At 44.2% G+C, this 27427-nt stretch overlaps 3 non-coding genes and 2 pseudogenes across 3 annotated transcripts; all 5 read left to right on the forward strand.

The window, feature by feature from the left end:
* The first annotated feature begins 5423 nt into the window (after window positions 1–5423).
* Window positions 5424–5600, forward strand: LOC132134678 (U2 spliceosomal RNA; annotated as a pseudogene).
* Window positions 5601–5951: 351 nt separating this feature from the next.
* LOC132134612 (U1 spliceosomal RNA) lies at window positions 5952–6115 on the forward strand. The gene has a single exon (XR_009429668.1). It is a non-coding gene; the product is annotated as a U1 spliceosomal RNA (small nuclear RNA).
* Window positions 6116–10838: 4723 nt separating this feature from the next.
* LOC132134715 (U2 spliceosomal RNA) lies at window positions 10839–11018 on the forward strand (annotated as a pseudogene).
* Window positions 11019–11370: 352 nt separating this feature from the next.
* On the forward strand, window positions 11371–11534 carry LOC132134625 (U1 spliceosomal RNA). Its single transcript, XR_009429680.1, has one exon. It is a non-coding gene; the product is annotated as a U1 spliceosomal RNA (small nuclear RNA).
* Window positions 11535–23889: 12355 nt separating this feature from the next.
* On the forward strand, window positions 23890–24054 carry LOC132134658 (U1 spliceosomal RNA). The gene has a single exon (XR_009429713.1). It is a non-coding gene; the product is annotated as a U1 spliceosomal RNA (small nuclear RNA).
* The last annotated feature ends 3373 nt before the right edge of the window (window positions 24055–27427 follow it).

Consider the following 27427-nt stretch of genomic DNA (forward strand, 5'->3'; position numbering starts at 1 on the left):
TTGAGACTGCGATCGCCTCTTGGAGGTTTCCTGACTAGAGATCTTTTTATATCTTGAGTCACACAACTTCGAGAGGTACATTGAACTCTGCTGCTTCGGGCTAAAACAAGTTTTAAGGTAAGGTATTTTAATTATTTATTTGGTTATTTATTATTGTATTTATTGTTGTTTTAAGTTTTTAGAATGTTGGTGCCTCCACCATGTCGGCTGCCCCTGCCGGCGTGCGGAGGCACCACAGCGTGCGTTTTTTATTCAGGCAGGTTGAGGGGAAGCTCCTTGGAATGTCCCGTATAGCTGATCCAAAAGACCTTAGCTTTTAGATCTGACGACCTGAATTGTTTGATGACTCTGCCCTTGAACAAAGGATTTGATGTCAGTTTTAAAACCGCTTCCCTGCTTAATGACTTTTGGCAAAGGTTTGATTCAGTTAAAGCCCAGTTCTCCATGTTCACTGTCGAGAAACTTTCTGATAACACACTTAAAACTGTGATTGTAAGGATGTTCAATGAAACAGTGACTGGAGATGATATTTATGTTTGGTTGGGTAGATTTTGCACTGTTCGAGGCCAGCCTGTCAAAGTGTTAGATGAAGATGGCATTTGGACATGCTCCTGGCGAATTCCCATTAAACAATGGGAAGACGCTGGGGGCTACCAGGGCCTGAAACATCTGCCTTCCATGATTGTGCTCGGAGAGAGCAGAGGCTACATACCAAACTCTGCAGGAAGGGTTGCAGGTTTGGTCATCTCGCTGAAGCATGCCAAGAGTTAGTATGTGGGAAGTGTAGAGAAATTGGTCACAGTTTGATTATTGTACCAATTTCAGACGGTGCAATCTTTGTGGAGAAACAAACCACCTCTACAGAGACTGCCCTAAAGGTTTTGCCAACAAGCTCAAAATGGCCGCCCCACATGGGCAACAAACGAATGAACAAAGGAAAGAGGAGGCGGTCCCTGAGGTTTTGGCGGGAATTTCAAATTCCCAGCCGGCCTCAGGGATTGGGCAGGAAGGAGGAAGTGGGACGGCCACAGGGGCGGAGGCAACGGAACAGGAAATGGTCATGGAAGGAGAGGAAAGTGAGGAAAAAACCAATTCCTCACTAGTAACAGTTTCGGATGGGGTGCAGGAATCTACCGGGAGTGAGACAGAGTGTTCACTCCCTAACGCTCAGGTGCAAAAAAGACCTGCGGGGTCTCCTCTGATTGTAACGGACGAGAAAAAATCTAGGGCAGCATATAAGCTTGATAGTATCGATTCGGTAGATCTGGAGCGCATGTGGCCCCTAGAGTCCCCTAATGAGGTATCCTTTTTGCACATTAAGCTAACAGCATCGTCGCCAAAAGAGCCACAAGAGGTTTCCTCTGTGGCCTCTGAAGCGACAGGCATTTGCCCTCCTGATCCCAGCTCGTCTGAGGAAAAGGAAAGGCAAATGCAACAAGATATAACATAATTTTAATCGTATCTTTGTAGGCTTTTTACTGTCTTCTGTTTTAAATGTCTTATACCTTTTTAACCCTACTGCTCATGGCCCTCACCATCTCTACTATCAATGTAAGAAGTGTGAGGTCCACCATTAGAGCACAGAGTATTTTGTCCCTTTTAAAATCTTTTAAGTCAGATTTGTTTTTATTACAAGAGTGTTCTCTGCCCTTTTTAACTAGGTACAAGAAAATGGAGGAGCTATGGTCCGCAGGAGCCTCCATATGGAGCGGATCAAATTTTAACAAAAATGACGGAGTTGCGGTTTTAATTAATAATCCTAACATCTTGGTGAAGGGCAGCACTGTGGTGAGGCAAGGCCGGGCACTTTTAGTAAATCTGACCTTTTTAGACAGGGATTTTAATGTTCTTAATGTATATGGTTTTACGGAAAAGAATGAAAGATATGAGCTTTTAGAAGACTTGCAACCCCACATGCTAGGTAGGGCCCCCCTAATGGTAGCAGGGGATTTTAATTGTGTTTTATCCAAAACAGACAGGAAAAGGGTAGGGGAGGATTTTAGAGTGGACAAAACGTCGGTGTTATTGCAGGGTTTAGTCAGAGATTTTAATTTAGTCGACTGTTTTAAAATTTTGCATCAAAGAGAGGAGGGCTTCACCTGGTTCAGTGGTGATAGTACCAAAGCCTCTCGAATCGACTACGTTTTTACAAGGGACTGCCCGCCGACCGATGCTACATTAACCCCCCTCTTTTTCTCTGATCACATAATGCTGTCTTGCACCCTTTCACTGCCCATGGGTGTGACGGTAGGGGGAGGGCTGTGGAAGCTGAACTGTTCCCTGTTGGAAGACAAGGATATAGTTTTAGAATATAGGGAATAGTTCAGCCAATGGCAGACCCTCCAAGACTTTTACGATACACGTGCACAGTGGTGGGAGATGGTAAAGGACCGGACAAGACAGTTTTTTAGAAAGATAGGGAAAGAAAAGAAGAGTAGGGAAAAGAAATGCATGTTGGGGTTGCAGAAAAGACTACAAAGGTATTTTAATCTTTTAAATAATGGTTTTGATTTTATCGACGAAATTCAGGAAGTAAAAAAAGAAATGTCAGTTTTAGCCAATATAAAAAGTAAAGGGGTCCTTTTAAGAAGTAAAGAGAGAGAAATAGAAAAAGGCGAAAAGTGTACCAGATATTTTTTTAAGAAAATAATAACAAGGGGTGGGGGATTAACCAGGGTTAAAACAGGGGATAGGGAGGTTAACACAACAAAAGAGATTTTAGAGGATGTGGAAAAATTTTATGGGGCATTATATAGTTTTAAAAAGGTACACTTTGACACTGCAAAAGAAGTTTTAAATTTTATTGAGGAAAGGGTTGACTGTCAAAATGAGATTTTAACCCAAGATTTTAACATCTTAGAAATCCAAAAAGCACTTGGAGGTTTTAAGAAGGGGAAGTCCCCAGGAGTGGATGGACTTCCCCTAGAGTTTTATCTAACATTTTGGGACATTTTAGGACAAGAGCTTTTGACAGTTTTTAAAGAGTTTGAGACCCTCGACATACTTCCAGACAGTTTTAGAATAGGGATAGTTTCTTTACTTCACAAAAAAGGTGACCGGACTGACTTAAAAAACTGGAGACCCATAACACTTTTAAATTTTGATTATAAACTTTTTAGCAAAATTTTAGCAACACGCATGTCAACGGCTTTAGAGGACGTGATTCACCCGGATCAAGCTTGTTCTGTGCCCGGAAGAAAGATAACAGACTGCCTAGTACTGATCAGAGACGCCATCTGTTATGCGAGAGACAGAAATATTCGGCTAGTAGTCCTAAATTTAGACTTTGAAAAAGCATTTGACCGAGTCTCGCACCAGTACCTTTTTCAGGTACTGCAAAAAATGGGTTTTCCAACAAAGAGGTTTGTAGCCAGGGTGGGACTGCTGTACAAGGGACTAGTCAGCAAATTCCTTGTAAACGGGCATCTTTCCAAAACTGTGAACATACACAGTGGTGTCCATCAGGGATGTCCTTTATCTCCTCTCCTGTATGTGGCTTGTATCGAGCCACTGGCACAGATCTTGAGAAAGGATAAATGGGTCAAAGGACTGGACGTTCCTGGGACGGGTGGACTGACAGCGACTTGTGCCTTATACATGGACGATGTTACTCTTTTAACCACGGACATTTTATCTATACGAAGAGCACTGGACTTGACTGACTGGTACGGTCGGGCCTCGGGTGCCAAACTCAATAGAAACAAGTCTGAGGCCCAGCTCTTCGGGCCGTGGGGGGACGTGGACACAGGAGGACTTTAAAATTTTAGGTGTTAAATTTGATAAAGAGGGTGGAGGACGGGAAAACTGGACTGACTTGCTAGGGAAAGTTAGGAAAAGACTAGGGTTTTGGGGACTAAGACAGTTGACGATTGAAGGTAAAATTTTTATTTTTAAATATGTGATTTTACCTCTGATTTTACTTGTCTGTTCTGTTTTTAGCCCCCCTCGGTGGTTCCTGGTGAAACTGGAGAGGGCGGTGTTTTACTTCCTGTGGGGGTCCAAGTGGGAGTGCCTGAAGAGGGAGACAGTCAAGAAAAGGCCAGAGAACGTTGGAAAAGGCCTCCCAGACCCCCACCTGTTTTTAGGCAGCCGCTTCACCGCCTTGCACATCAGTTATGCCATGACCCCATCCAAAGAAAACAAGACGGCTGCAATGGCGCTATTTTGGATGGGGTCTTACCTAAGAACTTTGAAAATTTTACCAGTAGATTTGAAAACCCCAGTGTCTTTTAACTTGCCTAAAGACTACAGTTTTATAAAAAAGTTTTTAAAGAAATACCTTTTAGAGAGTGAAGATGTCACCATTTAACTAAACACAAGTCTCTCATTTCTGTTGTGCAGGACCGGAAACCGGTGAGTCCAGTTCCGGGCCTCACACTAAGTGAGGCCAAACAAGTTTGGCGGAATGCGGCTCACCCTGCTCTCCAGAACAGGCACAAGGACTTGTCGTGGATGGTGGCTCATGAGATCCTCCCGGTCAGGGCGGTTATGCACTCCAGAGGCATGGCCAAAAACCCCATCTGCCCTCGGTCCGGCTGCAATTCCCCGGAGACCGCCCACCACCTGCTCTGGGACTGCAGCACTGCGCGGGACCTGTGGGCCAAGACCGGCTACCCGTGTATTTCCCGTGCCTACCAGCAGGTGGGGCCCAGTTCGGGTACCAGCTCGCCATCCTTGGCGTGGGCCGGGGCTTGAAGGACTTGACGGCACAGAAATTTACCTCGCTCTGGCTCACCCTCAACGTCATCAAGGATGCCATCTGGGCCACCAGAAACCTGCTGGTGGGGAAGCGCGTTACGGTAACCCTCCATGCATGCGAGCTAAAGGTAACATCAAGGCTGCAGGGGTACCGGACGACGATATTCGGACGGGGGGGCCGGGGTCGCACAGAGAGGGTCCCGGCAGGCACCGACCCTGGCTGCCCGTAGATGCACCCAAACCATTCTGGCTATTGGAACAGCGGGCCAGCGGGCCGGAGGAGAGGGGATCTCCGCTGAGCCCGTAAAGTAGCATCTCATGTCCCTGTTCTGGAGAGTGGGGTGAAGACCGACTTGATGAGGACTCACCCCCGGTCTTGCACAACAGATGTTTTTTTTTATTGGTTTTTATCCAATAAATTGGTTTTTATGGTGTTTTATCAATGAAATTGGTTTTATTAACATGCATATGAGGCTTGTTTGCTTTTTTAAATTTGTATTTTACTTTTGAAACCGATCACACCTTTTAAACACACCTCAAATATGGACTTTTAAAAACAAGCAAAACACTGTGGTTTTAATCAAATGTTTTTTAACAATGATTGTTTCTTTCATTTTACCATGTGTATTTATTATATATAATATGGCTTGTTTTAATGTGTGCTTGAAAAGAAAAATGTGTGTGAAAGTAAAAATGCAAATGGAAAAAATGTAACTGTTGACAATAAAACTTTTTCGAAAGAAAAAAAATCTGTTCTTATCAGTTTAATATCTGATACGTCCCCCATCCGGGGACTACATATTAAATGGATTTTTAGATCATGGAGCTGGAGCCGGGGCTTGCTCCGTCCACTCCAAGCATCGGCCTGGTATTGCAGTGTCTCCAGGAACGGTGTGCTTTCCCTTTTTGGGGATTGCCGTTTATTGTGTCGAATAGCAGAACAAGGAATGAGATCTGCCATGCTGTGGTTTATTGCGAACTTTTTTCCTGATGCGCCCTCCTGGGGTCTTGGACTCTTCCACGAACGATGCACCCACCTGAGGTCTTTCACAGACGAGGTGATGCATCGAATCAGGTGTGTTTGGTTAAAGAGAGTCATCTAAAACCGGCGTTGGGAAGCACCGGCCCATGAGCTTGGCAGTTTCCAGGCTAGTAACGGAAGGCACCCGTCCTTCCTTTCCTGGAGGGGGGCTAACCATTGGTGTGGACGGTAGAGACGCAAATCATACCTCTGGCTGATCGCCTGGGCCTTCATACTTACCTGGCAAGGGATACACCATGATCAAGAAGGCGGTTCACCCAGGGCGAGGCTTGGCCATTGCACTCCGGCCATGCTGACCCCTGCGAATTCCCCAAATGCGGGAATCTCGACTGCATAATTTATGGTAGTGGGGGACTGCGTTCGCGCTCTCCCCTGAAATTGTTGGTGAAACAAAGGAGAAGAGGTTTTTTCCAGGTTTTTTTTTTTTTTGCATTTCAGAATGGGGAGTTCTATCACATGCGAGGTATGTGTTGTGCGCCTGTGAAACAAAGTCAGTTACGCTCTTGAAAAATCGGACCTTGGTGGGTGGTTCAGTTCGAATATAGCACAGACCTTACTTTGAAAGTCGACTGGACTGACTGCAGCCTAGCTGTAGCTGTCTCCATGTTGTTTGATTGTCCTTTTTCAATTGGTATTAATTTTGTTGTCGCTTACAGCGCCACCGAGTGGCCTGTCGCAGCGCCCTTTTTCACCTGGCCTCTGACTGAGCCCCTGCACAGGTGTGCCGATTTGGGTGAAGGGATCTCATTCCTTCCTGGAGTTATAGCCATTCGAGCCATCTCGGACAAGCCACCTTAGCACGTTTTGAGGTCCCCTCGCCAAGGTGAATGGAAATTTCCACTTTTTTGGGATGATTATTGACAGACAGACTCCAGAGAAGCTTTCTGTGCTGCTTTGGGTGGGACTGGGCCAAATACCTGGCGCTAGGTTGCAAAAGAAGGTTTTTGACAAAATCCCAAATACACGAAAATTCTGTCAGAGCGACGAGCCAATCTGAGACCTGCGTCTGGTTCGGCTCGAGCCAAGGATTCCCATGACATAAGGCACGTGGCTCTGTGACGAACCGTTTGGGAGTTACGAGCGATGCCGTACTTTCCGTCGCTGCAGTGCCAGCGTCAGGCAGAGAGTGACGAGGCCCGGTGACGTTGCACACAGGGGAGGGTACTACCATCCCCCAGCGTTTTTAGGTCCCCCAGACTTACCAAAGCCGAGACGGGCATCGCCGTGTCCGGCTTCCTCCCCGCTGCGTCTTAGCGGCATCGCTTCTCGGCCTTTTGGCTAAGATCAAGTGTAGCGACGATTGCTATGTCGAGCGGAGATGGTACTTTGCCGACCATGATGGCGTGGTTGAAGAATACTGTACGGATTCAAGTGCTTCAGAATGCTGTCCGGTTTGTAAAGGAAAACTTCAGGAGGGAATTTGTGGTCGTGGACGTCTTGAAAGGAGTCTTCAATGTAGCAGCTTCTTCAGTGTTCTGTCTTCAGGATTTCACAGCACTAGGATTTATGGATCTGACCTTCTTCAATCTAACGGACTGTGTGAGTTTTTTTGAGTCTTGGGGGAAGAAAAAGCACAAGTTGTTGGAAGGATTGAGTTTGCACCCTTTGTTTGCACAGGATTACTTACCTCTCACAGTCCATCTGTATAATCCTTTTGTTGAGGATGTGGAGGTAATGACTTTCCTTGAGAGGCACTGTAAGGTTGTGAAAGGAGGTGAGCGTGTGAGGGATCGGTTTGGGATTTGGACTGGAAAGAGGCGTTTTTTTGTGAAGCTCCGGGTGGATTCAGCGGTCCCTGGAAGCCTGGTTCACCTACCAGGGTCCATTTCCATTGGGCCTAACAGGGGCTTTCTCTACTACCCTGGGCAGCCCGTGTATTGCAGGAGATGTGGTGGAGAAGGACACGTTAAAACAGACTGTGAAGGACAGCGCTGTCGGTTTTGTGGGAAGGCAGACCACGTTGCTTCGGCCTGCCCCGCACCAAAGCTTTGTAGCCTTTGCGGCAAGGCCGATCATCTTTACCGTACCTGTCCATCAAGAAACAAATCATATGCGAGCATATTGAAGGAAGGTGATGATCTGCAGGCGGACCTGGATGCCATTCTTAGCAGTCTACCAGCAGAAAGGGAGAGGCATCTTCAACAAGCGACAGGTGCGAGTGATCAGAGAAGTATGAGTGCATCAAGTCAGGAGTGTACTGGTATGAAGGAACAAGTGGATGGAGCCGTGGGGGATCTGAAGTGGAGGATGAATGTAACATACCTCCAGGACCAAACCTTTTGTAAGGTTTTCCGGGTATTATTTGCTGGGTGGTGTAATTTAAAAGGATTCTACCAGTCACATTCTGACTGGTGGGAAGGGGTGAAGGAGAGGATTAGGTTTTTTTTGCAGGGCATGGGGTTTAGCTTTGGGGCAGGCTAAGAGGAATCAAGTGCGTCAATGGACTAAAGAATTGCAAGTTTTATGCTCTCAAGGTCTATTGAGCACTGGTCAAGGGTGGAAGAAAGCCAAACTCTTGCAGGATTCTTTGAATGAACATTATAGAGGAGAAGCACAGAAGTTTGTTGTGCAGTCAGGTGTATGTCAGCGTGTGCTAGATGAAAGGCCTACAAAGTTTTTCTTTTCTACTGTGAAGAGCAGGCAGAAGCGTAGCAGTATGGAATGTTTAAATACAGAGAAGGGTAAGGTCTACTCAGTTGAAGGAATGCTGAAGGCTTCAGTTGCCTTTTATAAGGAGCTGTTTGCGAATAGAGAAGTAAGAGAGTCAACAGCGGAGGGGTTTTTAGAGGATCTGGACAGGACCTTGGATAAAGTGGAGGCAGGCAGGTTAGAGAAGGAGGTCACCTTGAAGGAAGTAGAGGTAGCAATTAAGTCCTTGAAGAGAGGCACGTCTCCAGGTGGTGATGGTCTACCGGCTGAATTTTATCAAGCTTTTTTGCCTTTAGTAGGCACTGAACTGATTAAAGTTTATCAGGAAAGTCTGGAAGTGGGGAAATTGCCTTTGTCTATGAGGAGGGGGTTGGTGACCCTCCTGCATAAGAAAAATAGTAAGGAGGATTTGGCAAATTGGCGGCCAATAACTTTACTTACTACTGATTATAAGATTCTGGCAAAAGTCTTAACCATACGGCTTAAGGGGGTGTTAGATTTGGTGGTTCATCCAGATCAAACTTGTGGGGTCCCAGGAAGATCAGGCAGCCTCAATTTAGTTTTGGTCCGGGACTTAATCAGTTGGGCTGAGCAACGTCAGCTTCCTTTGGCAATCCTGAGCCTTGACCAGGAAAAGGCCTTTGATAGGGTTAGCCATTCTTTTTTGTGGTCAGTGTTGGAGAAGCTTGGGTTTGGCCCAGGGTTCATAGCCTGGGTCCAGCTTTTGTATAGTGAGGCTTTCAGTCAGATTAGGATAAACGGGTTCTATTCTGAACCAGTGAAACAGTTGGGTGGTGTGAGGCAAGGGTGTCCTTTGTCACCCTTGTGTTATATACTGTCTTTAGAGCCTCTGATTAGTCGACTACGATTAAAAGCAGCTTTGACTGGTGTAGTAATGCCAGGTGGAGGAGGGTTAAGGCCAAAAGTGTTAGCTTACGCAGATGATATGACAGTCTTTTTGACCACTGAAAAAGATTTTGTAGTGACAGGAGATATTTTGCATAGTTTTTCAGAAGCCACAGGTGCCAAGATAAACGTCAGTAAATCTTCAGTGATGTTTGTAGGACGGTGGAGTAAGAGGACTGTGGTTCCAGGAGGGTATACCTTGTGTCAGGATGGCATTAAAATTTTGGGTGTTCGCTTTTTCAAGGTGAATAGTGCACAACAAAATTGGGAGGGGCTGTTGGAATCTTTACAGTCTAAAGTAAGCCGGTGGAGTGTTAGGGATCTGTCACTATGGGGTAGAGTACAGGTAGTGAAGGCAGATGTGTTGCCCAGTATTAACTATCTGGCTTATGTTTTTCCCCTACCTTTTTGGCAGGGGAGGAGAATGGAGAAGTTGATTTTTTCTTTTATTTGGAGAGGGAGGACTGAGCTAGTATCAAGAGCGCAGATGTTTCGTCCTCTGGGTGAGGGAGGCAGAGGGGTGCCATGCCTCCCTTGGAAGGTTACGGCTTTGTTTATTGCTTTTGCAGCTCGCCTAGTGGTACAGGCTCTAGAGCATAAAGCACATGTGTTGGCTCACTTTTGGTTGGGCTGGCCTTTGAGGCATTTAACAGGGTGGAGTAATAGGGTACCTTGGTCACTGGATAGGCCTGAACATTATAAAGTGGCGGCAGACATCATTAAAGGGAATCCTTGGTGCTTGGAAGAGTCACTGTTGTTAAATCATAGGAAGCTGTATGATAGGTTGAAGGAGAGCTCTGTTAAGGAAGCTAGAGAGGCAGGGCCTCCAATTGAAGTGAACTGGTTGTCCTTGCAACCAGATTATTTGGTAGGGAGGTGTAAGGATGTGAACTGGTTGGCAGCATTAGGGAGGCTTCCAGTACGGGAGCGTTTATATAGGCATGGTCAGGGCAGATCTCCTTTGTGCCCAGTGGGTTGCGGGGAAGAAGAGACAATTGAGCACGCCTTGTGGTCATGTCCAGGAGCAGTGGCTTTATGGAAAGCAGTCACTGGCTGGTGGAGAGAGTGGGGAGGACCATTGATTACCCGGGACTTAGTGTTGTATGGAGTAGGGTTGGGAAATATAGAGAACAATCAGAGAAGAGTAGTATGGGTTACTATCTCAGAAGGGAAGCGTATCTTATGGGACTGGCGACTAAGGTGCCTGAGAAAGCAGTTGCCTGGTTTAGAACCTCAAAAGTTATTTTCAACACTTTTGGCTAGTTTGGTGAAAGAGGTAAATGGGTATAAGGTCGTTCATGGGGACGAGGGGATGAGGGCTGTATGGGGGGGGCTCCCTCGGGTAGGGGTGGGATAAAGTCTTGGGTGTTAAAAATTTAGTACTGGTTATGAGGTTCTGATTGTAATGTGTTGTATCTTCACTTTATGAAATGATTTTTGAGTTCGGAATGATTTTTTAGTTCTGTAGGCTTGGGACATGTATGTTCAGAAAATATTGTATGCCTTTGTTGCAAGTGATTAATTTGTAAATTTGTATGAGTGTATGGATTTAATAAAAAAAAAAAAAAAATCTGTTCTTATCAGTTTAATATCTGATACGTCCCCCATCCGGGGACTACATATTAAATGGATTTTTAGATCACGGAGCTGGAGCCGGGGCTTGCTCCATCCACTCCAAGCATCGGCCTGGTATTGCAGTGTCTCCAGGAACGGTGTGCTTTCCCTTTTTGGGGATTGCCGTTTATTGTGTCGAATAGCAGAACATCTATATAAGATCTGCCATGCTGTGGTGTATTGCGAACTTTTTTCCTGATGCGCCCTCCTGGGGTCTTGGACTCTTCCATGAACGATGCACCCACCTGAGGTCTTTCACAGACGAGGTGATGCATCGAATCAGGTGTGTTTGGTTAAAGAGAGTCATCTAAAACCGGCGTTGGGAAGCACCGGCCCATGAGCTTGGCAGTTTCCAGGCCAGTAACGGAAGGCACCCGTCCTTCCTTTCCTGGAGGGGGGCTAACCGTTGGTGTGGACGGTAGAGACGCAAATCATACCTCTGGCTGACCGCCTGGGCCTTCATACTTACCTGGCAGGGGAGACACCATGATCAAGAAGGCGGTTCACCCAGGGCGAGGCTTGCTCATTGCACTCCGGCCATGCTGACCTCTGCGAATTCCCCAAATGCGGGAATCTCGACTGCATAATTTATGGTAGTGGGGGACTGCGTTCGCGCTCTCCCCTGAAATTCTTGGTGAAACAAAGCAGAAGAGGTTTTTTCCAGGTTTTTTTTTTTTTTTGCGTTTCAGAATGGGGAGTTCTGTCACATGCGAGGTATGTGTTGTGCGCCTGTGAAACAAAGTCAGTTACACTCTTGAAAAATCGGACCCTGGTGGGTGGTTCAGTTCGAATATAGCACAGACCTTACTTTGAAAGTCGATTGGACTGACTGCAGCCTAGCTGTAGCTGTCTCCATGTTGTTTGGTTGTCCTTTTTCAATTGGTATTAATTTTGTTGTCGCTTACAGCGCCACCGAGTGGCCTGTCGCAGCGCCCTTTTTCACCTTGCTTCTGACTGAGCCCCTGCACAGGTGTGCCGATTTGGGTGAAGGGATCTCATTCCTTCCTGGAGTTATAGCCATTCGAGCCATCTCAGACACGCCACGTTAGCACGTTTTGAGGTCCCCTCGCCAAGGTGAATGGAAATTTCCACTTTTTTGGGATGATTATTGGCAGGCAGACTCCAGAGAAGCTTTCTGTGCTGCTTTGGGTGGGACTGGGCCAAATACCTGGCGCTAGGTTGCAAAAGAAGGTTTTCGACAAAATCCCAAATACCCGAAAATTTTGTCAGAGCGACGAGCCAATCTGAGACCTGCGTCTGGTTCGGCTCGAGCCAAGGATTCCCATTACATAAGGCACGTGGCTCTGCGACGAACCGTTTGGGAGTTACGAGCGATGCCGTACTTTCCGTCACTGCAGTGCCAGCGTCAGGCCGAGCGTGACGAGTCCCGGTGACGTTGCAGACAGGGGAGGGTACTACCATCTCCCAGCGTTTTTAGGTCCCCCAGACTTACCAAAGCCGAGATGGGCATCGCCGTGTCCAGCTTCCTGCCCGCTGCGTCTTAGCGGCATCGCTTCTCGGCCTTTTGGCTAAGATCACGTACCTTGTCAGACGGTTTAGACTGCGATCGCCTCTTGGAGGTTTCCTGACTCGAGATCTTTTTATATCTTGAGTCACACAACTTCGAGAGGTACATTGAACTCTGCTGCTTCGGGCTCCAACACGTTTTAAGGTAAGGTCTTTTAATTATTTATTTGGTTATTTATTATTGTATTTATTGTTGTTTTAAGTTTCTAGGCTGTTGGTGCCTCCATCATGTCGGCTGCCCGTGCCGGCGTGCGGAGGCACCACAGCGTGCGCTTTTGTTTTAAAGAGGTGAATGGCAAGCTCCTAGGGATGTCACGTCTTGACTTCTCCAGAAAGTCCTTTTTTTTTTGGAGCGTCCATTCAGGTATAAGTTTGAGGGCTCGTGTACGTGGGTTAAGGGGACCTGCGCGCTGACCCCAAAAAATTTTTGACGGACGCGGCGTCGATGTCTGCCGGCCCACGGGAGACCCCTGACCGGCGCAGGAGGATCAGGACCCCCGAGGGGCCCCGCGGAAGCCCACCCAAATTTGAGGCCCCTACATGCCATTCAGCACTTCTCCACAGGGTGGCGCACGGAGCAGTACACCTCAGGTTTAACCCTTTCGAGTCGATTAACGCGGATACGCGTTTTGAGTCATTTTCTCCTGATAACCCCGAAAAGACCTTAAATTACACTTTCAGTTTTAATCGTACAGATAAGAGCAATACATCAATCGAATCTGTAAAGGGTCTACTTTTTTTTGGATACAGACATAATAACAACAAAACTTTGTGCACTCATAAAATAAAGATAACAAACAAGGTGTGCTGTCTGCAGCCTTTGTCTGCGCTTATCTTCATTTACAAACAAGTCATTAAAATGAACTGTAACTCCGTGAATACTCAACGAAAATACATGGGGGAGATATCTATAGAAAGCTTGACATGTCTATTTTTAAACTAAACAAGTGCCGCCGAAAACAGATATTCTGTGATAAAGTAATCCATATGAAAACAACGCGATGTCTGTTTTTCAAGTCTCCCTTCATTATATCTAATGTGACCACGCCCCCGCGCTGAACGCGCTATTCAGATTCAAACTGAAGCGCGCAGCTTGAATACGCCCATAACAGAAGAAAAAGCAGCGAGACTGTTCTTCAAGTGTTTATTTTACTGTTTGCTTCGCGATGAGAGGAATAAGACATAATTCACCCCAAAAAGATGTCATGTGGTTGAGGATTTGAGAAATGGATTTCCTCAGAAAAAAAGAATGCAGCACTTTATTCAGCAGAGATCATAAACATGAGTAAGTCTCTTTTTATTTATTTATATACTTGTACTAGTTTTCACATAACGTGTAAACATTTTACTAGTTAGACTTATTCCAAATACTTTTTCCAAACTATAATTCCTGACTAAATGTATAGTAATCAAGTGAAACATTATGAAGTTTCAATAACAATATACAATAATATACCATTCAAAAGCTTGATGTAAATAATATAAATGTAACAAATAGATAACTGTCACAAATGTAAAAACATGCTTTTCTTTCAATTTATTCCCCCTAAAAACCCAGAAAAATATTCTCAGCTCTTTTCAACATTAATAATAATGATAATAATAATAACAATAAATGTTTTTTTTTGTAGAAAATAAGATTGTTAAAAGGATTTCTGAAGGTTTGTGTGACTGGAGTCACACAATGATGCCAAACAATTTGTTTGAAAGTCAGCTTTGATTGTTTCTAATAAACTGTTTAACTGCACCCCCAAGTGGATATTAAAATGTGTTGTGGGATAATTAAATATATTCTAAATAAACTACAAACATAAAATTATATAGATTTATTTTGTTCTTGCATTCTTTCTTGTAACTCCTTCCTCTCAGTGGCACAGATGACTGAATGGCTCATTATGCAGCTCATTATGCAGGCCTTTGTCTTCTCAGGTGTAAATCACAATGATATTCATGGTAGTTGACGCCTACTCGCATATGACTTTTACCAACAAAAAGTGTCTTAGAAAATTTAAATCAATATATTGTTCTCTGTGAGTGAGTAAACAAGATGATTTTCACATCATTTAGAAAGAAAAATTCTAGGCTACAAGCTCCAGTTCTCAAAAATCCTGGGAACCATTGTTCTTTATGTGTTTTTTTGCCTTATTCAAGTGTTTTAACATTTTTAGTTTTTCACTAACCACGCATAATATTTTTTTCTCAAAAACACAATCATGTACATACATGCATTTCTTATATTATTATAGCCCAGTTTGTGCTGATTACAGTGAGATTAGACTTTAGCCATTTAGATATTTATAAGAAACTGAAAAAAGCACAAATGTCAGGGCATGACAAAACTTCTCCAGGCCCCAAAAATACCCTTAGACTCCAGAGGGTTAAAACAGTGGCATTTACCCGAATGGGGGGTGTACGATTTTTTTGCCCACGAAACCTATATTTGTCCATTTGACCTTTAAAGTTACAGAATGACCACGGAACCGATGCGGACCCCCATCGGACCCCCATCCCGGGTCCCACGAACCCATTATTTGTCCATTTGACCATTATATTCACACAATGACTGCGGATCATCTGCAGACCCCTTGCGGACCCCCACCCTGGGTCCCACGAACCCCGTATTTGTCCATTTGACCATTATATTCACACAATGACTGCGGATCATCTGCGGACCACTTGCGGACCCCCACCCTGGGTCCCACGAACCCACTATTTGTCCATTTGACCATTATGTTCACACAATGACTGCGGATCATCAGCGGACCACTTGCGGACCCCCACCCTGGGTCCTACGAACCCACTATTTGTCCATTTGACCATTATATTCACGGAATGACCACGGATCACATCTGGAACATTTGCGGACATATCCAAAATTGTGGTGAATGTTAACCAAAATGTCACAGATTTTGCCAAGCTGTAACTCCGCCAAAACGGGGCCAAACTGCACCAAACTCGGGTCAGAGTAAGACCTCCAGAAGGCCTACCGAACACCGATGCCCCCCCATCCATAACACCCCGGGGGGCGGAGTTATTGCCCCACACATTTTTGATAGTCAAATGGAAGGAAGAGACCTAGCAACTTGAAACTCGGTGACTTGATAGCCCTCAAAGGGCCCTCTCTGAAGCCACCTCCCCCAAGTCGATAGACCCCCGGGGGCCAGAGATACGGGCCCGCAAATGCAAAAAGTCCCAAAATTTGACCGGCAATAACTCACCCAAAAAGAGAGGAAAAAACACCAAACTCAGGTCAAAATTAGACCTTTGGGAGCTCTATCCGACTACACCAGCCCCATGTTCCTATGACCCCGGGGGTCCGAGTTACGGCCCCACAAAATGTGGAATTTGAACCGTTATAACTCAGGAACCGGAATACCCAGGAACTCGAGGGTGGTCGCATACGGTAGGCCCCTCGATCTTCTAGGGATCCCCCAAATTTTAGCCTCGGGGTCCACCGCTTCGCGGAGATATTAGCAAAAAAATAGTACCATCCACCCCCCTCATACCAACTCATCCATGCCGGCCAGGGTGCACCCTCCCTGGCTAGAAAAGGCAGCTCGAGGGGGGTGGAAGTCGGAAGAAAATTTTTTTTATGAAGCCTAGAGAAAACACTTGTACTGTACTCAGGGCACTCAGAGGAATCCATTTTTGTAAGTTTTATCCCATTATACTGTAGAAATATGCATAGAAAAATGTGGTGAATGTTAACCAAAATGTCACAGACTTTGCCAAGCTGTAACTCCGCCAAAACGGGGCCAAACTGCACCAAACTCGGGTCAGAGTAAGAACTCCAGAAGGCCTACCGAACACCGCTGCCCCCCCCATCCATAACACCCCGGGGGCGGAGTTATGGCCCCCCACATTTTTGATAGTCAAATGGAAGGAAGAGACCTAGTGACTTGAAACTTGGTGACTTGATAGCCCTCGAAGGGCCCTCTCTGAAGCCACCTCCCCCAAGTCGATAGACCCCCGGGGGCTAGAGATATGGACCCGCAAATGCAAAAAGTCCCAAAATTTGACCGGCCATAACTCACTCGGAAAGAAGGGAAACAACACCAAACTCTGGTCAAAATTAGACCTTTGGGAGCTCTATCCGACGACACCAGCCCCATGTTCCTATGACCCCGGGCGTCCGAGTTACGGCCCCCCAAAATGTGGGATTTGAACCGTTATAACTCAGGAACCGGACCACCCAGGAACTCGAGGGTGGTCGCATACGGTAGGTAATTTCAGCCCCGGGGTCCACCGCTTCGCGGAGATATTAGCAAGAAAATAGTACCATCCACCCCCCTCGCACCTACTCATCCATGCCGGCCAGGGTGCACCCTCCCCGGCTAGAGAAGGCAGCTCGAGGGGGGTGGAAGTCGGAAGAAAAATTTTTTTATGAGGCCTAGAGAAAACAGTTGTACTGTACTCAGGGCACTCAAAGGAATCCATTTTTGTAAGTTTTATCCCATAATACTGTAGAAATATGCATAGAAAAAACTGTTGGATTTTGGTTAATTTGCACCACAAATGTTGCAAGTCTTGCAGTATATTAAATAGCAATATTTTTTATTGTCAGTCTATTTCTCAAATCACTTCTAGTCTAATGAACTACACATGGGGCTATTTCATTTGTCACTTAACAGTTACTTTATTTGAAATCTTCCTAATTCCAATTTATCCATAATGTATTGTAAAATACGTTTTATAAAACAAGAGTGCACACTTTGCAGTCTATTTCTCATTCCACTTTTAGTCCAAACAACTTCAAATGGGACTATTTCCTTGGTCACTGACCAGTCAATTTCTCATTCCACTCATAGTCTAATGAACTACATATGGCACTATTTCATGGATCACTTGCCAGTCTATTTCTCATTAATTTTCTAGTCTAATAAACTACATATGGCACTATTTCCTTGATCACTTGCCAGTCTATTTCTCATTCAAAACTTTTAGTCTAATAAACTACAAAAAGTACTATATCCTTGGTCACTTACCAGTCTATTTCTCATTCCTTTTCTAGTCTAATAAACAATACATTTCACTATTTCAGTCTATTTCTCATTCAACTTCTAGTCTAATAATCAGTTTAACTGGTGATGATGATCGGCCTGAATAAGTTTGAAATAGAAGTGTATTAATGTGAAAACATATGGCACTATTTCATGGATCACTTGCCAGTCTATTTCTTATTCAAAACTTTTAGTCTAATAAACTACAAAAAGTACTATTTGCTTGGTCACTTACCAGTCTATTTCTCATTCCTTTTCTAGTCTAATAAACAATACATTTCACTATATCAGTCTATTTCTCATTCAACTTCTAGTCTAATAATCAGTTTAACTGGTTATGATGATCGGCCTGAATACATTTGAAATAGAAGTGTATTAATGTGAAAACATATGGCACTATTTCATGGATCACTTGCCAGTCTATTTCTCATTCATTTCATAGTCTAATAAACTACATATGGCACTATTTCCTTGATCACTTGCCAGTGTATTTCTTATTCAAACTTTTAGTCTAATAAGCTACAAAAAGTACTATGTCCTTGGTCACTTACCAGACTATTTCTCATTCCTTTTCTAGTCTAATAAACAATACATTTCACTATTTCAGTCTATTTCTCATTCAACTTCTAGTCTAATAATCAGTTTACCTGGTTATGATGATCGGCCTGAATACATTTGAAATAGAAGTGTATTAATGTGAAAACATATGGCACTATTTCATGGATCACTTGCCAGTCTATTTCTCATTCATTTCATAGTCTAATAAACTACATATGGCACTATTTCCTTGATCACTTGCCAGTCTATTTCTTATTCAAAACTTTTAGTCTAATAAACTACAAAAAGTACTGTTTCCTTGGTCACTTACCAGTCTATTTCTCATTCCTTTTCTAGTCTAATAAACAATACATTTCACTATTTCAGTCTATTTCTCATTCAACTTCTAGTTTAATAATCAGTTTAACTGGTGATGATGATCGGCCTGAATAAATTTGAAATAGAAGTGTATTAATGTGAAAACATATGGCACTATTTCATGGATCACTTGCCAGTCTATTTCTCATTAATTTTATAGTCTAATAAACTACATATGGCACTATTTCCTTGATCCCTTGCCAGTCTATTTCTTATTCAAAACTTTTAGTCTAATAAACTACAAAAAGTACTATTTCCTTGGTCACTTACCAGTCTATTTCTCATTCCTTTTCTAGTCTAATAAACAATACATTTCACTATTTCAGTCTATTTCTCATTCAACTTCTAGTCTAATAATCAGTTTAACTGGTTATGATGATCGGCCTGAATACATTTGAAATAGAAGTGTATTTATGTGAAAACATCCTAATTTCAAGTTATTCAAAATATAGTAAAATATGTTTTTATTAAACATTTTATGTATAGAAATACTATATATTTATTATGTATTCATTACATATACCTTTTTATTTACACACACAATATATAAATATGTTTAAATTATTTTTATTACATGTAATATATATTTGTGTGTGTGTGTGTGTGTGTGTGTGTGAGTGTGTGTGAGTGTGTGTAAAGTAATGACACCTTAATTCAATTTCAAATATTTATTGAACTTTTTGTTTTGCAGACATTGTAAAGTCAAAATCAAAAATGCCTCAAAGTTCTGTACAAAAAAAACACAATATATAAAAAGTATAATAGGAAACATGCATTATATAAGAAAAATAAAATAAATAAATAAACATGTTCAGAAAGATTCAGAGCAAACTGATATTAACCTTAACTATAACTATTTACAAAAAAAAGAAAAAAGAAAAATGGAACAGGCTATCAAAACAAATAAAAAGATAACCTTACTTTTTTATCGTAGAAATAAAAGGAGTAGAACAATTATCATAAAAAACATCAAAACAAACAATTTAAATAGCTACATAAATTATTTACGGGATTTTTTTTTAAATTTCTCCAGTCTCTTTTTTTACTTGCTGCACCAGCTTTTTAGACGCTATTTCCTGTGGTGATTTAAGTGGGGAGTTCTTCACCATCAGTCTGCGTCTGAGGACCATCTTCATTAATGTGCTTCTTTCCTTATAGAAATAATAAGAAAGGCAAAGTGTTAGTGAACATGTCTACTTGTCACAAACAGTTAAACCAATCCATGGGAAATTGTACTTACTGAAGCAGATTTCCCAGACTTCTGGCCTTCTTCGGCATCGGGAGGGCTGTCGGAGAGCGTTGGGCTGGTGGATGAGGACTTTTCCTCAGCTGGCATCTTGTGGGGTTTTGTCGTCTTTCTTCTCTTGGCACCTTGCTGCCTTGGACTATCAGCTTCCTCACCCACCACAGCTGTATCAAAGAGGCGACGGTGTTCTGCTGCCTGCTTTGCATTAAGGTTGAGGGCATAAAACCTGTCAGCTGTGGTGGTGTCGTGGCACATGAACTGTGCCACTTTGTGCCTATCTTCCGGGCAGTGAGTGTTCTTTGCCTTTTTGGAGAGAGAACAGCATAGGCAAAGAGTTAGAAAAAAACACACCAGAAACTCATAAAGCCGGGACAAGTACAGGAATGCTTACATGGGTGGCGATGGCAGTCCTCACATCAGTAAATGTGGGTGTGCCTGGTAACCCCATGCTCGCCCACGCATCCTGAAAATACTTGTTCAAGTTTTTGCAGGAGCTGGCCTTTGAGGTAAAGAAGAAGTAGTTTGCAACTCGTCCCCCTACCAAGTTGGACCGGGGTGAAAGGAATTCCTCAAGCCACCCATACTCCTCCTGGTCCAGGGCCAGCTGGGCTGCACCAAAGGCCTGGTTGGTCTTGTGGGCTGATATCTTTAGAAACAGTGAGAAGTGGCATAAGCTGAGTTTTATTTTAAAGAAAACCATGTGGACAACGAGAGACAGAGAGAAAGAGAACCACTCACATTAATGACAAAGTGGCCTTCTGTAGCTGTCGCACGGGCATCCTCCACCTCTTTAATTGTTACATTTTGGAACACCCCTCCACGGTGACCATAAATGCTGGCCCAGTAAGTGGTGAGGTGTCCATAAAAAGACCATTGGTCCTTTTTCTCAGGACTAGTCTTCAGACGATCTTCACAGAAAAAAAGAGAAGCATAAAGGATCACATTGATCGCCAAATAATGAGAGGAGAAAGGATTCAAAAACTTACCCAGAATCTCAGAAATAATTTTTTTGGCAGAGTCCCGGCAAGCTCGCAGTGTGGCTTTAGGGATCAGGCGGGCCTCCTTGGCTTGTTTTACAGCCAGCTCGTGGACTGCCACGCTGCGCTTTACTGGGCGGGTCAAGTTCTGGATTTCCCTCCTAATCCCAATGAAAGCCACACGGGAGAGCCGGCATGTGGGCGGCGGGGTCTCATTAAGATATTTGAGGAACTGTGCCACATTTTTTAGGTAATGGTGCACAGTTGGCTCTGCAATGTTGCATTTCTTTAAAAAAGACAGCCAGGACCGGACCTTTGCCCTGTTGTCCAAAAACATCAAGCTGGCCAGATTGGTCTGGCCAGCTGACATATATGAAATAAAAAATTTTATTTTAAAAATCTTTGAGGACACATTATTTATTAATTTCGGAGTGGGGTTGATGCCCTCCCAGTTGGCCCTGGACTCCTCAATGAGCTGATCTGCAAAAAGAAAGCACAAGAGAAGGACCAGGTGAGTCAGGTCGATAACATAGAGGTAAACACTAACAAACATTATTATTATTATTATTATTATTATATTAAATTAAATTAAATTAAATTAAATTAAATTAAATTAAATTAAATTAAATATATAATAAATTATATATATATATATATATATATATATATATATATATATATATATATATATATATATATATATATATATATACATACATAATATGTGTGTGTATATGTATAATTATATTACTATAATTTTCTAGTCTAATAAACTACAAATGGTACTATTTCCTTGGTCACTTATCAGTCTATTTCTCATTTATCTTGTAGTCTAACAAACTATAAATGGGGCTATTTCCTTGGTTCACTTACCAGTCTATTTCTAATTCAACTTCTAGTCTAATGAACAACAAATGAGATTATTTCCTTGGTTCACTTACCAGTCTATTTCTCAGGTAACTTCTAGTCTAATAATCTACAAATAGGAGATTTATTAATGAAAGTTATTGTATGGTGTTATCAAAGTGACAAGTGTCATACTCACTTAGGGCTGGCACGTGGTCCGGAAAGGGGTATGGTGCATCGGAGGAGTGGGCCTTCTTTGAAGGCCCGGCGACCTCCTCCTCGGGTCCTGTGGCTGGCTCTGCCTCAGGCCTGGTGGCTGGCTCTTCATCTAGTCTGTCAACCTGCGACTCTGAGCACTCCTCCTCCCCAGGGCTGTTGAGGGCCGATAGCAGACTATGTGTTGCCCGTGCAACCTGCCTAGAGGGGGTGGGATTTGACCGCTTCCTCAGCTGCCGGTACCGCCGTGAGAAGCTCTCCCAGAAGCAATGGATAGGAGAAGCTTGCGCTCCTTCACATTCCGCACCTTGTGAAAGACACGAAGGTGTTGGCTTAGCTGATTATAGCCACGAAAGCACAAGGGACAGTCGTCCAAAGCCATATCTACTTTTGTTAAAACACTAAAGGATGAATAGCAAAAGGATGAATGCAAGGGACACTGCCCAAGCATTGGTTACTTATATAACTTTTTAGGTCCCATTTGTAGTCTGTTAATACAACTTTGAGTCTAATACATTAGAGAGCACAATTTGCAGTCTATTTCTCATTACACTTCTAGTTTAATAAACTACAAATTTGACTATTCCTTTGATTCACTCACCAGTCTATTTTTCATTCTTTTTCTAGTCTAATAAACTACAAATGAGACTATTCCCTTGGATCACTTACCAGTCTATTTCTCATTCAACTTCTAGTCTAATAAACTACAAATAGTACTATTTCCTTGGTCACCTACCAGTCTATTTCTCATTCATTTTCTAGTCTGATAAACTACAAATATGACTATTTCCTTGATTCAGTTACCAGTCTATTTTTCATACCACCTCTAGTCTAAGAAACTACAAATGGAACTATTTTCTTGGTGACTTACCAGTCTATTTCTCATTCCACTTTTAGTCTAATAAACTGTAAATTACCTTGGTCCCTTACCAGTCTATTTCCCATTCATTTTCTAGTCTAATGACTAATGACATCCACTCCCCGGCTAGAGAAGGCAGCTTGAGGGGGGTGGAAGTCGGAAGAAAATTTTTTTTATGAGGCCTAGAGAAAACACTTGTACTGTACTCAGAGCACTCAGGGAATCCATTTTTGTAAGTTTTATCCCATTTTACTGTAGAAATATGCATAGAAAAAAGTCAGACCAGGGGGCCGTCTATCCGACGACACTAGCCCCATGTCCCCATGACCCTGGGGGTCAAAACGGCCAAAACGGGGCCAAACTGCACCAAACTCCGGACGGAGTAAGACCTCCAGAAGGCCTACCGAACACCGCTGTCCCCCCATCCATAACACCCCGGGAGCCACCTCCCCCAAGTCGAAAGACCCCCGGGAGCCAGAGATATGGACCCGCAAATGCAAAAAGTCCCAAAATTTGACCGGCCATAACTCACTCGAAAAGAGGAGAAACAACACCAAACTCTGGTCAAAATTAGACCTTTGGGAGCTCTATCCGACGACACTAGCCCCATGTCCCTATGACCCCGGGGGTCCGAGTTACGGCCCCCCAAAATGTGGAATTTGAACCATTATAACTCAGGAACTGGACCACCCAGGAACTCGAGGGTGGTCGCATACGGTAGGCCCCTCAAGCCTCTAGGGATCCCCCGAATTTCAGCCCCGGGTTCCACCGCTTCGCGGAGATATTAGCAAAAAAATAGTACCATCCACCCCCCTCGTACCTACTCATCCATGCCGGCCAGGGTGCACGCTCCCTGGCTAGAAAAGGCAGCTCGAGGGGGGTGGAAGTCGGAAGAAATTTTTTTATGAGGCCTAGAGAAAACACTTGTACTGTACTCAGGGCACTCAGAGGAATCCATTTTTGTAAGTTTTATCCGATAATACTGTAGAATTTGCATAAAAATGAGCGTTGAATTTTGGCACACATGTGCACCACATGTGGTGCGTATCTCACTTTTCATTAAATAGCAACTGTATTTGCAACAAGGAATGAGATCTGCCATGCTGTGGTGAATTGCGAACTTTTTTCCTGATGCGCCCTCCTGGGGTCTTGGACTCTTCCATGAACGATGCACCCACCTGAGGTCTTTCACAGACGAGGTGATGCACCGAATCAGGTGTGTTTGGTTAAAGAGAGTCATCTAAAACCGGCGTTGGGAAGCACCGGCCCATGAGCTTGGCAGTTTCCAGGCCAGAAACGGAAGGCACCCGTCCTTCCTTTCCTGGAGGGGGGCTAACCGTTGGTGTGGACGGTAGAGACGCAAATCATACCTCTGGCTGACCGCCTGGGACTTCATACTTACCTGGCAGGGGAGACACCATAATCAAGAAGGCGGTTCACCTAGGGCGAGGCTTGCCCATTGCACTCCGGCCATGCTGACCCCTGCGAATTCCCCAAATGCGGGAATCTAGAGCTGCATAATTTATGGTAGTGGGGGACTGTGTTCGCGCTCTCCCCTGAAATTGTTGTTGAAACAAAGCAGAAGAGGTTTTTTTCCAGGGTTTTTTTTTTTTTTTGCGTTTCAGAATGGGGAGTTCTGTCACATGCGAGGTATGTGTTGTGCGCCTGTGAAACAAAGTCAGTTACGCTCTTGAAAAATCGGACCCTGGTGGGTGGTTCAGTTCGAATATAGCACAGACCTTACTTTGAAAGTCGATTGGACTGACTGCAGCCTAGCTGTAGCTGTCTCCATGTTGTTTGGTTGTCCTTTTTCAATTGGTATTAATTTTGTTGTCACTTACAGCGCCACCGAGTGGCCTGTCGCAGCGCCCTTTTTCACCTGGCCTCTGACTGAGCCCCTGCACAGGTGTGCCGATTTGGGTGAAGGGATCTCATTCCTTCCTGGAGTTATAGCCATTCGAGCCATCTCGGACACGCCACCTTAGCACGTTTTGAGGTCCCCTCGCCAAGGTGAATGGAAATGTCCACCTTTTTGGGATGATTATTGACAGGCAGACTCCAAAGAAGCTTTATGTGCTGCTTTGGGTGGGACTGGGCCAAATACCTGGCGCTAGGTTGCAAAAGAAGGTTTTCGACAAAATCCCAAATACCCGAAATATCCGTCAGAGCGACGAGCCAATCTGAGACCTGCGTCTGGTTCGGCTCGAGCCAAGGATTCCCATGACATAAGGCACGTGGCTCTGCGACGAACCGTTTGGGAATTACGAGCGATGCCGTACTTTCCGTCGCTGCAGTGCCAGCGTCAGGCCGAGCGTGACGAGGCCCGGTGACGTTGCAGACAGGGGTACTACCATCCCCCAGCGTTTTTAGGTCCCCCAGACTTACCAAAGCCGAGATGGGCATCGCCGTGTCCGGCTTCCTCCCCGCTGCGTCTTAGCGGCATCGCTTCTCGGCCTTTTGGCTAAGATCACATATCTTGTCGGACGGTTGAGACTGCGATCGCCTCTTGGAGGTTTCCTGACTAGAGATCTTTTTATATCTTGAGTCACACAACTTCGAGAGGTACATTGAACTCTGCTGCTTCGGGCTAAAACAAGTTTTAAGGTAAGGTCTTTTAATTTTTTATTTGGTTATTTATTATTGTATTTATTGTTGTTTTAAGTTTTTAGGCTGTTGGTGCCTCCACCATGTCGGCTGCCCCTGCCGGCGTGCGGAGGCACCACAGCGTGCGTTTTTTATTCAGGCAGGTTGAGGGGAAGCTCCTTGGAATGTCCCGTATGGACTTTTCCAGCAAGCTGATCCAAAAGACCTTAGCTTTTAGATCTGACGACCTGAATTGTTTGATGACTCTGCCCTTGAACAAAGGATTTGATGTCAGTTTTAAAACCGCTTCCCTGCTTAATGACTTTTGGCAAAGGTTTGATTCAGTTAAAGCCCAGTTCTCCATGTTCACTGTCGAGAAACTTTCTGATAACACACTTAAAACTGTGATTGTAAGGATGTTCAATGAAACAGTGACTGGAGATGATATTTATGTTTGGTTGGGTAGATTTTGCACTGTTCGAGGCCAGCCTGTCAAAGTGTTAGATGAAGATGGGATTTGGACATGCTCCTGGCGAATTCCCATTAAACAATGGGAAGACGCTGGGGGCTACCAGGGCCTGAAACATCTGCCTTCCATGATTGTGCTCGGAGAGAACAGAGGCTACATACCAAACTCTGCAGGAAGGGTTGCAGGTTTGGTCATCTCGCTGAAGCATAAGTGTAGAGAAATTGGTCACAGTTTGATTATTGTACCAATTTCAGACGGTGCAATCTTTGTGGAGAAACAAACCACCTCTACAGAGACTGCCCTAAAAGTTTTGCCAACAAGCTCAAAATGGCCACCCCACATGGGCAACAAACGAATGAACAAAGGAAAGAGGAGGCGGTCCCTGAGGTTTTGGCGGGAATTTCAAATTCCCAGCCGGCCTCAGGGATTGGGCAGGAAGGAGGAAGTGGGACGGCCACAGGGGCGGAGGCAACGGAACAGGAAATGGTCATGGAAGGAGAGGAAAGTGAGGAAAAAACCAATTCCTCACTAGTAACAGTTTCGGATGGGGTGCAGGAATCTACCGGGAGTGAGACAGAGTGTTCACTCCCTAACGCTCAGGTGCAAAAAAGACCTGCGGGGTCTCCTCTGATTGTAACGGAGGAGAAAAAATCTAGGGCAGCATATAAGCTTGATAGTATCGATTCGGTAGATCTGGAGCGCATGTGGCCCCTAGAGTCCCCTAATGAGGTATCCTTTTTGCACATTAAGCTAACAGCATCGTCGCCAAAAGAGCCACAAGAGGTTTCCTCTGTGGCCTCTGAAGCGACAGGCATTTGCCCTCCTGATCCCAGCTCATCTGAGGAAAAGGAAAGGCAAATGCAACAAGATATAACATGATTTTAATCGTATCTTTGTAGTCTTTTTACTGTCTTCTGTTTTAAATGTCTTATACCTTTTTAACCCTACTGCTCATGGCCCTCACCATCTCTACTATCAATGTAAGAAGTGTGAGGTCCACCATTAGAGCACAGAGTATTTTGTCCCTTTTAAAATCTTTTAAGTCAGATTTGTTTTTATTACAAGAGTGTTCTCTGCCCTTTTTAACTAGGTACAAGAAAATGGAGGAGCTATGGTCAGCAGGAGCCTCCATATGGAGCGGATCAAATTTTAACAAAAATGACGGAGTTGCGGTTTTAATTAATAATCCTAACATCTTGGTGAAGGGCAGCACTGTGGTGAGGCAAGGCCGGGCACTTTTAGTAAATCTGACCTTTTTAGACAGGGATTTTAATGTTCTTAATGTATATGGTTTTACGGAAAAGAATGAAAGATATGAGCTTTTAGAAGACTTGCAACCCCACGTGCTAGGTAGGGCCCCCCTAATGGTAGCAGGGGATTTTAATTGTGTTTTATCCAAAACAGACAGGAAAAGGGTAGGGGAGGATTTTAGAGTGGACAAAACGTCGGTGTTATTGCAGGGTTTAGTCAGAGATTTTAATTTAGTCGACTGTTTTAAAATTTTGCATCAAAGAGAGGAGGGCTTCACCTGGTTCAGTGGTGATAGTACCAAAGCCTCTCGAATCGACTACGTTTTTACAAGGGACTGCCCGCCGACCGATGCTACATTAACCCCCCTCTTTTTCTCTGATCACATAATGCTGTCTTGCACCCTTTCACTGCCCATGGGTGTGACGGTAGGGGGAGGGCTGTGGAAGCTGAACTGTTCCCTGTTGGAAGACAAGGATATAGTTTTAGAATATAGGGAACAGTTCAGCCAATGGCAGACCCTCCAAGACTTTTACGATACACGTGCACAGTGGTGGGAGATTGTAAAGGACCGGACAAGACAGTTTTTTAGAAAGATAGGGAAAGAAAAGAAGAGTAGGGAAAAGAAACGC

Source organism: Carassius carassius, unplaced genomic scaffold, assembly GCF_963082965.1.
Source record: "Carassius carassius unplaced genomic scaffold, fCarCar2.1 SCAFFOLD_61, whole genome shotgun sequence".
NCBI classification, from domain to species: Eukaryota; Metazoa; Chordata; class Actinopteri; order Cypriniformes; family Cyprinidae; genus Carassius; species Carassius carassius.